A 10916-nucleotide genomic window follows, 5' to 3' on the forward strand; every position below is an offset into this window, starting at 1 on the left:
TTTGTGACATTAGTTGCCTCCCCAAGTGTCATGGTTTGAATTATGTCCCCCAAAAAATGTGTGTATCTATTTGGCTGGGCCATGATTCCCAGAATTCTGTGGTTGGCCTCCATTTTGTGATTGTAATTTTATGTTAAAGAAGATTAGGGTGGGATTGTAACACCACCTTTACCCAGGTCACATCCCTGATCCAATGTAAAGGGAGTTTCCCTGGGGTGCGGCCTGCACCAGCTTTTATCTCTCAAGAGATAAAAGGAAAGGGAAGCAAGCAGAGAATGGGGGACCTCATAACATCAAGAAAGCAGTGCCAGGAGCAGAGCGCGTCCTTTGGACCGTGGTCCCTGAGCCAAGACACTCCTAGTCTGGGGGAACATTGATGAGATGGCCGACAGAGAGAAAGCCTTCCCCTGGAATTTGGACTTTTAGCCTACTTTACTGTGAAGAAATAAATTTTTCTTTGTTAAAGCCATCCACTTGTGGTATTTCTGTTGTAGCAGCACTAGATGACTAAGACACCAAGACATGTCAACACTCTCCCCTTCTCGACCTTGGGTTCCTCATTATCCGCTTTCCTGTCCTTACGGCCTTCTCGTCCTTGCCCCTGGGCTGGTGTGCCCCTTTAGTCTCGTTTTGTTTTATATGGGCCTATCTAATCTTTGTCTGAAGTAGGGTTCAGTTTTTGACATCAGTTATATTACTGGGATAGAAAGGGCTGGTTAAGATTCCCATTAGTAGTATTCCCTCACCAGGAAGGCCCCAGCTCTTGAGTCTCTCCTTAGACACAAAACTCTGAGGCTAGGGAAGTTGATTGTCTTGCCAAGGGCACATAGCTCACTAGAAGAAAAGTCAGAAGCAGAACCTAGGCCCAGTATCCCAGATTTCTTATTTCTTAGGCCTTCTTTCCCCTGTGCCCTAAAGCTGGTAAATTTGCTTTTCTAAACATTTGTTTTAATTCTTGCCCTCCTTTAGGATTGTTGTGGTTCTTAGATTTTTTTCAGATTACTAAATCACTGGGCTCATAAATAATGATAACCTTAACATTTGTTTTTCTTCCCAACTATCCATGTACCTTCAGTTTGTTTACATATGCTCAGGTCTAGCCCATGGGCACACACTGGAGCCTTCACTAGCTAACTTGAAAGAGGTGGAGAGAATAAAGGCTTTTGTGAACTTCCTTCCAGAAGCAGCAGAAAAAGAGCAGGGCCCTGTTCAGACTCAATGCTACAAGGAGCGTTAGGCCAATAGGAACCATTTACCTGCTGGGAGGAAATTTTCTCCAGCTTCTTTCCTGGTTGGCTAACACCTTATTATGAGGGCCTCAAGCCTGGCTATTGTCTTTAGAAACATTAAAAGTTGTAGCCCCAGCCAGACAGGATTTAGTTGGTGTTTGTTTGCCAACCATAAAATAAGAACATTGAGCAAAACAAAGAGTTTACGTTCACTATTATGAAGAAATCATGACCCCACTGAATACTGGTTAATATAAATTAATAAACAGGTTGAGGCAGCTGTGATGTAGAGAAAGGAGCCAGAAATCCTGAGTGGTGCCATTTACAGTTAGATGATTTCAGACAAATCATCTGCCACCTTTGAGACTCAATTTTCTCTTTGTAAATGGGAATAACATGTCAGAGAGCTGATTTGAGGATCAACTGAAATCAAAGGTATTGAGGGCTGCATTATCTATGATATCACCGGTATCATTCTTCAGAGAAACAAAAGGAAGGCAAAGGGGCTTCTCCCTCTGCTTTGAGAGCACAGCCGTCCCAGAATACAGTGTGACCAAGAACAGGCTTTGACTTACAGACTTTTCTGACAACTCAGCACAGAGCCATGGGGTGGGCAGAAAGAAGACATGCAGTGTTTACGGAGATGAGTGGAAGGACAGAAAGCCTGGGACACCAACAGCCTGCAGGCAGCCGCACGAGGGGTATCACACTCAGCAGTCTCGAAACGTTCACAGAGCTCTGCTTTTCTGGGGCTCAGCGCCCAGTGAGTTTGTTTATAATTCACAAAAACAAACAAACCAAAAAACCTGTCATTTGTTTGAAAATGCCTCTCCTGAGGTAAAAAAAAATCGTGAATAACAATTTCAGAAATGATAAAATGATATAATACTATGGAATGATGAAAAAAAGCCCACAACACATAAAGCACACAGACAGAGCAACTATTTTACAAATTCATCTTGCTTCCTTTTGGTTCCAATTTATTACTATAAGGCAATAGTAAATATGGTTATTGGGTGAACAGGGATTGTTGAAAAAAAAGCATATGTGACAAGAGACTTTGGGTACATATTCAAAAGACAATTACTGTGCCACTGTATCCATATAGGAAGTATACAGGAAAATGGGATGTTGCTACCTCCCAGACAGAACAGTATTGCCAATCACCAGCAATGCTATGTGCCAGGAACAGCAATAAATGCCATCTTACTAATTATATTTCAAAAATCCTTTCTAAATGCCCATACACCCTAAGAGCATAATGACAGATGACTGAACACAGACTTAATATCAGGCTTAGCTTTACATACTCATATCTGATGGTCTGTGAAGTCACTGAGACTCTTGAGGTCTAAACCAAACCTAAAACCAAACCTGTTGCCATTGAGTCCATTCCAACTCATAGCAACCCTATAGGACACAGCTGAACTGCCCCATAGGGTTTCCAAGGAGCAGCTGGTGGCTTTGAACTGCCAACCTTTGGTTAGTGTCATGGATTGAATTGTGTCCCCCCAAAATATCTGTCATCTTGGCTGGGTCATGATTCCCAGTATTGCATGATTGTGTACCATCCTGTAATCTGATGTGATTTCCTTATATGTTGTGAACTCTACCACTATGATGTAATATGATGGATTAGCAGCAGTTATACTGATGAGGTCTACAAGATTAGATAGGGTTTTAAGCTAATATCTTTTGAGATACAAAAGAAAGAAGCGAGCAGAGACGCACGGGAACCTCATACCACCAAGAAAGCAGTGCCGGGAGCCGAGCGCATTCTTTGGACCTGAGGTTCCTGTGCAGAGAAGCTCCCAGAGACCAAGGGAAGACTGATGACATGGACCTTCCTCCAGAGCCGGCGGAGACAGCATTCCCCTGGAGCTGAAGCCCTGAATTTGGACTTGTAGCCTACTGGACTGTGAGAGAATAAACTTCTCTTTGTTAAAGCCATCCACTTGTGCTATTTCTGTTATAGTAGCACTAGATGACTGAGACAGCAACTGAACATTTAACCACTGCACCATCAGGGCTCCTCTTGAGGTCTAAGGGTCCTCATTTGTAAAGTGTCCTGAGCTGGATTAGAATAAGATGCTCTCTACACCCCTCCAAGTGTCAGTGGTCCCTGGGCCTATGAAAGTCAAATTACTCAGGCCCTTTAGAGTCTTCAGAGAGTCTTCACTGTTGTTTTTGCTGAATTTTCACAGAGAATAATTACCAGGAAAATAAGATAAATAACTGCCCAGTACTTATAAAATCTAAGTAGAATTCATAACACTGGCAGCTGTTTGTAAAAAATGCAAGGCCTTGTTTAATTTTTTAAAAATTAACAAAGGAAGGGAGAAAAAAATCACTCTATTTTTTTTTCTTCCATGATCCTTATTGTTTTCAACTTTATATTTAAGTCTTTGATCCATTTTGAGTTAGTTTTTGTTCATGGTGTGAAGTATGGGTCTTGTTTCAGTTTTTTGCAGATGGATATCCAGTTATGCCAGCACCATTTGTGAAAGAGACTGTCTTTTCCCCCATTGACGGACTTTGGGCCTTTGTCAAATATCAGCTGCTCATAGGAGGATGAATTTATGTCTCGAGTCTCAATTCTGTTCCATTGGTCTGTGTATCTATGTGTTGTTGTACCAGTACCAGGCTGTTCTGACTACCGTGGCGGTATAACAGGTTCTAAAATCAGGTAGTGTGAGGCCTCCCACTTTGTTCTTCTTCTTGAGTAATGCTTTATTCGGGGCCTCTTCCCTTTCTGTATGAAGTTGGTGATTTGTTAAGAAATCACTCTAGTGAAGCAATAATTGCATAAGAAGGAGGCAAGAGACTGACCAGGAGTTTGGCAGAAGTTGGTGTTAAAAATCAACAGCTCTTTTGATAAAATATCTTTAATAGTACAGAAATTTTAAATGATGTAAACATGCTGTTTCGTTAATATTTTGTAGCAATATATAATTGATTTTTTTTACTTTTTTAAAAATTTTATTGTTGAGAATATACACGGCAAAACATACACCAATTCAACAGTTTCTACATGTAAAATTTAGTGACATTGAGTACATTCTTCAAGTTGTGTCACCATTCTTACCCTCCTTTTCTGAGTTTTTCTTCCTCATTAACATAAATTCACTGCCCCTAAGGTTCTTATTTAATCTTTTGATTGATATGTTTTCTGAAAAGAATAACATCTCTTTAATTTCTAAAGTTAATTTGAAAGGACGTAAGTGTATTGCTCTGGTTATTCAATAGTTACATTTACTTTTATCCCACCCTACCCTAAAATAAAACTCTGTGTAATTCAACTAAAGCCCATTCATCCCTAAACACTCCAAGTAACTATAAAAAAGGGAAATTCCATTTTAAACAATCACAGACTTTTTAACTGGGACCACTGCAAGTGGACTGCTGTCTCCTTAAGAGCTGGACTGCCAGTGTCTTTTTCTATGGCTACCAAACTGCGGGCTTGAATTCTTTCACTTATTTTTATCCTGGTTGCCTTCTACAATGACTTATCTTTAGGTCAGGTTACATAAGGTCATGTTCATTTTATTTACACCTAGACTTTATATGTAAGAATGTAAATGTAACTGAAATTGGATCGCAACAGGGTTGCTTAGGGAAAAAAATTCAGTAACTTTTTTCCTTAAGAATGATTTCAATATCTGTGAAATTGTTCTCATCCACATAGAAGTTTAAATCAGCAATCACTCAAATTTTAATGTTCAATTAGTTTAACTTTGAAAAAGAATAAACCAGATATTTCTCCTTTGGCCATAATTACTTCACATGGGAACATTTATAAATTATACTTTCCCTTTTCCGTCTGTCATCTTTTATCTCTTTCATTTAATTCTGGGGGTAGGAGTCTGGGGAGGGCTCTAATTTTTTTCCTTTGGTATCCTCTAAGGGCACCATTTCCATCTTTCTAATGCCAGGGAGCTAAATGGCATCCAGAAAATCAGAGTCCTCAGAGTTCTGAGGAAACTAAATGCATTCTGGAAGATGCCTGGGCCTCAGGCTTGCAGACACATGAAAGTGGCCATGGGTCTCTTAGAATCACGGCATCAGTCCTATCCAATGGTAACCTATCTCCCACAGTACAATAGGTAACCAAACTGATGATGTTGCAAACCTCAGGGTACCAGGTCAGACTCTGCAGGCTGCTGCCAATAAAAATACTCTCTTCACTGGACTGCAGGTCCATTTGCCTCCATGAACTACTTACTGCCTCATTTGCCATGAGACCAGAGGAACTAGATGGTGCGAGGCTACTATTATTGAACTTTTTGATCAAGGATTCAATAAATGGATCCTGATCAAAACAGTGAAAAATGCAGAACACAATTTCAAATTCCTATGGAATCCAGACTTCCTGGACCCATTGAGACTGGAAGAATGCCGAAAAAATCTATTACCCTGCGATAATCTTTAAACCTTGAGCTGAAATTATCCCCTGAAGTCATCTTTAAATGAAACAACAGCTTAGCTCAATTAGAAAAGAAAGTTTGCCTTGAACATTGCTGTCTTTTAAAGAATTTTATACATGAGATCAAATTGACAACAGTAACTCTAAAGCATAGATGAGAAGTTTAGGGGACTGTGAACTTAAGTTAATGGTGGTGAAATAATTTGGGAAGAGATATCGAGAATGACACAACATGAAGAATGTAACCAATGTCACTGAATTGTACATGCAGAAATTGTTGAACGACCATATGTTTGGCTGTGTAAATTTTCACCAAAAAAAACCCACTCTCCTTAGAGGAGTCAGTGGAATGAGACCCTCGAGCCAAGTCCAAAAGTTTAAGCATCCTCAATATTATTAGATTTCATACATCCAGTCCTGTATCACCCAGAATATTGTCATGTCCTACTCTGATTCTAAGTAAATCATTTAAATTCATTGTGCCATCCACTTGTCTTGATAAGGGCCCTATCCCTTACCAGTTACCTTCCCTGCTGATGACTCTCATTGTCTCTTCACCCCCAAGCTTTCTGGAGTCTGGCCTAAAGATAGCTGTAGATGGTCATCTGCATGTCTCACTGCTAAGTCATACTTAAGATGACAAAGTCTAAGCTCCCTATTTGGTTTTTTAAATGATAGCTCCTCCTGCAAATGTACTGAGCCACAATATCCTGCCTAATCCTCAAGAAACATATTTTGTTGCTGCCAAATAAAGACAAAGTGCTATGCTGGGACAGTATCCTACGAACGGAAATCATATAGAGTAATGGTTAAATATGTTTATTCCAGAGCCAAACTACCTGATGATTTTGAACCCTGCCTATGCTATTTCCTAGCTTTGTGACTTTGGGCAAGTTACTTAACCCCTCCAGTCTAGGTTGCTGCCTCTTTAAAATGAGAGTGATGGTAAGATTATTCCTCCCTCGTGAGGTTATTATAAGGATTAAATAAATTAACATGCATATATTGTTTAAAAGCAATACCTAGTAAGAACTCAATAAATACCAGCTACACAATATTTTTTATTCTCAAACACATGAGCAGGGAGAGCAAACAGCATGAACAAAGGCACAGATAAAAAGAAAGTGATTGGTGCATTTTGAGAAAAACAATAGTTCAGCCCAATCAGAATGTAAGATACACACGTCTTAAGAGTAGATGTTGGAGTCCAATGGAAGGCGTAGGGAGCTAGGTTGTGGAGGGCCTCATATGCCCTGCTGGGAGCTCAGGCTTTATTCTCTAGGAAGTAGATAGCCGTGACAGGCTTTCAAGCAGGGGAATGATAGGATCCAAGGTAATTCTGAAGGTAGGGTGGAGAATGGATTGGAGGGAGTAGGGAAAGAAATGGAAACAGAGACCAATTAGAAGGTCGATGTAGTAGTCCAGGGAAAATATAAAAAAGGGACCAGACTAGGGTGGTGGAAATGAGATGGAGGGGCATGGAAAAACATGAAAGTATTTACAGAGCCAAAGTGACAAGATATAGTGGTGGGAGTGGGAGTGGTAAAAAAAATTTAAGTGGGATCAGCTGACTCTGAAGTTCCTTACTGAGCAACTGGAAAAAACAGCAAAATCCTTAGCTGAGATGAGGAAGGTAGGAGTAGGAACAAGTTTATGGGGGGAAGAAAATGAGTTCCATTTTCCATCTGTTGAGTTTCAGATAGGGATGTTACGTAGACAGATAAATCAAGGGAGCAAGATCTCTGGAGGGAAATCTGGGCAAGAGATGGAGATTGTGAGTCAGAGGTGTCTAGGTGGTAGCTGAACCTTCGGAGGAAATGGAACCACACAGAGACAGCCCACAGAATCCAGTGAAAAGGCAGCCAGATTAGAGCTCTGCATAAGAGGAGGGGCATGAAAAGGAATGATAGGAGATGCTGTTGTGGACTGAATTGTGTCTCCCCCAAAAATGTGTGTCAAGTTGGCTGGGTCATCATTCCCACATTGTTTGATTGTCCACCATCTTGTCATCTGATATGATTTTCCTATGTGTTGTAAATCCTACCTCTATGATGTTATGAGGTGGGATTAGTGGCAATTATGGTAATGAGGTAGAACTCAATGTACAAGATTAAGTTGTGTCTTAAATCAATCGCTTTTGAGGAGGCAAGGCCAAGATAGCAGAGTAGTCAGACGCTTCCAGTGGATCCTCTTACAACAAAGACCAGAAAAAACAAGTGATTCAATTATATGAGGCAATCTGGAAGTCCCGAACATCAAAGGCAGAGTTGATGAATCAGACTCAGTGGCAGTGGGAGGGAGAGACAGTTCAGAAGCAGCGAGGAGTTCCCAGACTTGACCCGGCAAGAGCCTAAGCCCTTCAGGCCTGATCAGCTGGGGGTGAGCCACGAGGCAGGCAAGAGGCAGTCCTTGGGAGGCACGTTTTCCACACCAGGAGGGACCCAGCGCCAAGGATTCTACATGGCCATCCAGAACCAGTGAGAAGCAGCCCCCATAAGCGAAAGATAAGTAATTACGTACGGCTTACTGCGTGGATCAAAAAAACCCCCCTTACGGAAAAACTTACCTCCCCGCTTCCTGCTCTGCACTGGGTCCTGGACCGGCTTCAGAAGTTGCCAAGTTCCCTGGGCCAGAAGTAGGATCCATCACATGCCCGTAACCATTCTCCCTGCCTTGGAGAATGAACAAATTAATAAACAGGGGAAAAAATAAATTGTCACCTCCCCTAAGCCAGGAACCCAGGGTAGGCACAGCTCCTTTACCTAGGCACAAGCATAATGCAACCCTGGACTTTGAGTGCCTTTCCCTTTGCATAGACTTGTGTGGACCCATTTCAACAGTGTAGGCCCTCATTACCACAGTACAACAGGGTATATACCAGAAGTCTAACTTCAACTGTTTCAGCTGTGAAGTGGCAGGTTCTTGACATTTGACACTGCTCTGCCCATTAAGCAGGGTCTTCACCTACCCACATCAGGGGCCTGAGGACTGGTGGCTCCACCCATGCCACGTAGCCACCTGTGATAAGGGTCATGAATAAGAGGTGCTCCCCTAGTCCTTACAGCCAACAGCATTAGCTGCTCACAGTCCAGCTGCAAAAACCCACCCACCTACGCACTGTAGGGAACAGGGACATGCCTTCATCCTGGACACTTAGGGGTGGTCATCAGCCCCCGCCTTGCTCAGAGTGAGCCACCTGCTGCAGCCAGATGCCTGTACCTACACCAATCACCTATGCCTGTCTAGGACTATAAGTGAGAGCCTACAAAACACATTTGGTGGCTATCTACCTGGACACCTGAGCTGAATCCATACAGGAGGAGTGGGTGGACTCCTGAGCTCACATACCTAGTAACAGATCTAACCACCTGGTGACAGGATATTAGAGCTTTAGAGGTGCCAATAATCAAACTAGCTCATATGAGCAGCCTATTTGGGCATATCAAAACAAAACAAGAAGCTAGGACACAGTAAGAAAACAAAAAATAAATAAATATAATAACTTACTGATGGCTTGGAGACAACAGTCAATATCAAATCATGTAAAGAGGCAATCCATGATGGCTTCAGTAAGCTCCCAAAATAAAGAATATAGAAATTTCCCAGAGGAGAAAAATTTCTTGGAAGTACCAGAGGCAGAATACAAAAAATTAATATACAGAACTCTTCAAGAAATTAGGAAGGAAATTAAGGAAAACGCAGAACACGCAATAGAGGAAATTAAAAAGATTAGAGAAGAGCATAATGACAAATTTAACAGGCTCCAAGAATCCATAGAAAGAGAGCAATCAGAAATCCAGAAGATTAACAATAAAAGTTCAAAATTAGACAACTGAATAGAAAGTCATAGGAGCAGAATTGAGGCAATGGAAGTCAGAATTAGTGAGATTGAAGATAAAGCACTTGACACTAACTTATTTGCGGAAAAATCAGAAAAGGAATTTTAAAAAATGAAGAAACCCTAAGAATTAAGTGGTATGTGGGGCTCTATCAAGAAGAATAACCTACGAGTGACTGGAGAACCAGAACTTGAGGGGGGGGGGGTGGTTAAAAGAAAATACAGAGAGAATTGTTGAAGATTTGTTGGCAGAAAACTTCCCTGATATCGTGAAAGATGAGACGATATCTGTCCAAGATGCTCATCGAACCTCACATAAGGTAGATCCCAAAAGAAAGTCACCAAGACATATTATAATTAAACTTGCCAAAAGAGAGAATTTTAAGAGTGGCTAGGGATAAACGAAAAGTCATCTACAAAGGAGAGTCAATAAGAATAAGCTCGGACTGCTCAGCAGAAACCATGCAGGCAAGAAGGCAATGGGATGACATATATAAAGCCTTAAAGAAAAAAACTTCTAGCCAAGAATTAAATATCCAGCAAAACCGTCTTTCAAATATGACGGCAAAATTAGGGCATTTCCAGATAAACAGAAGTTTAGGGTATTTGCAAAAACCAAATCAAAAGTATAAGAAATGCTGAAGGGAGAACTCCGGTTAGAAAATCAGTAACATCAGATAACAACCCAAGACTAGAACACAGGACAGAGCAACCAGATATCAACCCAGATAGGGAAGTCACAAAAGTAAATCAAAGTTAAAACACTGAAAATACAGAAACTGATGTTAATATTCAAAAGATGACAACATCAAAACAAAAAACAGGGACTGAAAAAAATGTAGACATAGATTTTTCATATGGAGAGGAAGTCAGGGTGATATAAAGAAATCAAAGACTGGTATGAACTTAGAAATATAGGGGTAAATATTAACATAACTACAAAGAAAACTAACAGTCCTACAAGTCAAAATAAAAAACTAATAAAATATAAAGACTCAGCAAACACAAAATCAACAACAATGAAAAAGATGACAAAAAAAATACTTAAAGAAAAACAACTCAGCACAGAAAATTAAGTGGAACAAAAAACTGTGAACAGCACAGAAAAAAGACATCAAAATGACAGCACTAAACTCCTACCTTTCAAAAATTATGCTGAATGTAAATGGATGAAATGCACCAAGAAAGAGACAGAAAGTGGCAGATTGGATGAATGAACACAATCTATCTATATGCTACCTACAAGAGACACAGCTTAGACTTAAAGACACAAACTAGACGTCAAAGGATGGAAAAAAATATATCAAGCAAACAACACTCAAAATAGAGCAGGAGTCGCAATATTAATCTCTGACAAAATAGACTTTAAAGTAAAATCCACCACAAAGGATAAGGAAGGACACTATATAATGATTAAAGGGTCAAT

Source organism: Trichechus manatus, unplaced genomic scaffold (genome assembly GCF_000243295.1).
Source record: "Trichechus manatus latirostris isolate Lorelei unplaced genomic scaffold, TriManLat1.0 scaffold00059, whole genome shotgun sequence".
In the NCBI taxonomy this organism is placed as follows: domain Eukaryota; kingdom Metazoa; phylum Chordata; class Mammalia; order Sirenia; family Trichechidae; genus Trichechus; species Trichechus manatus.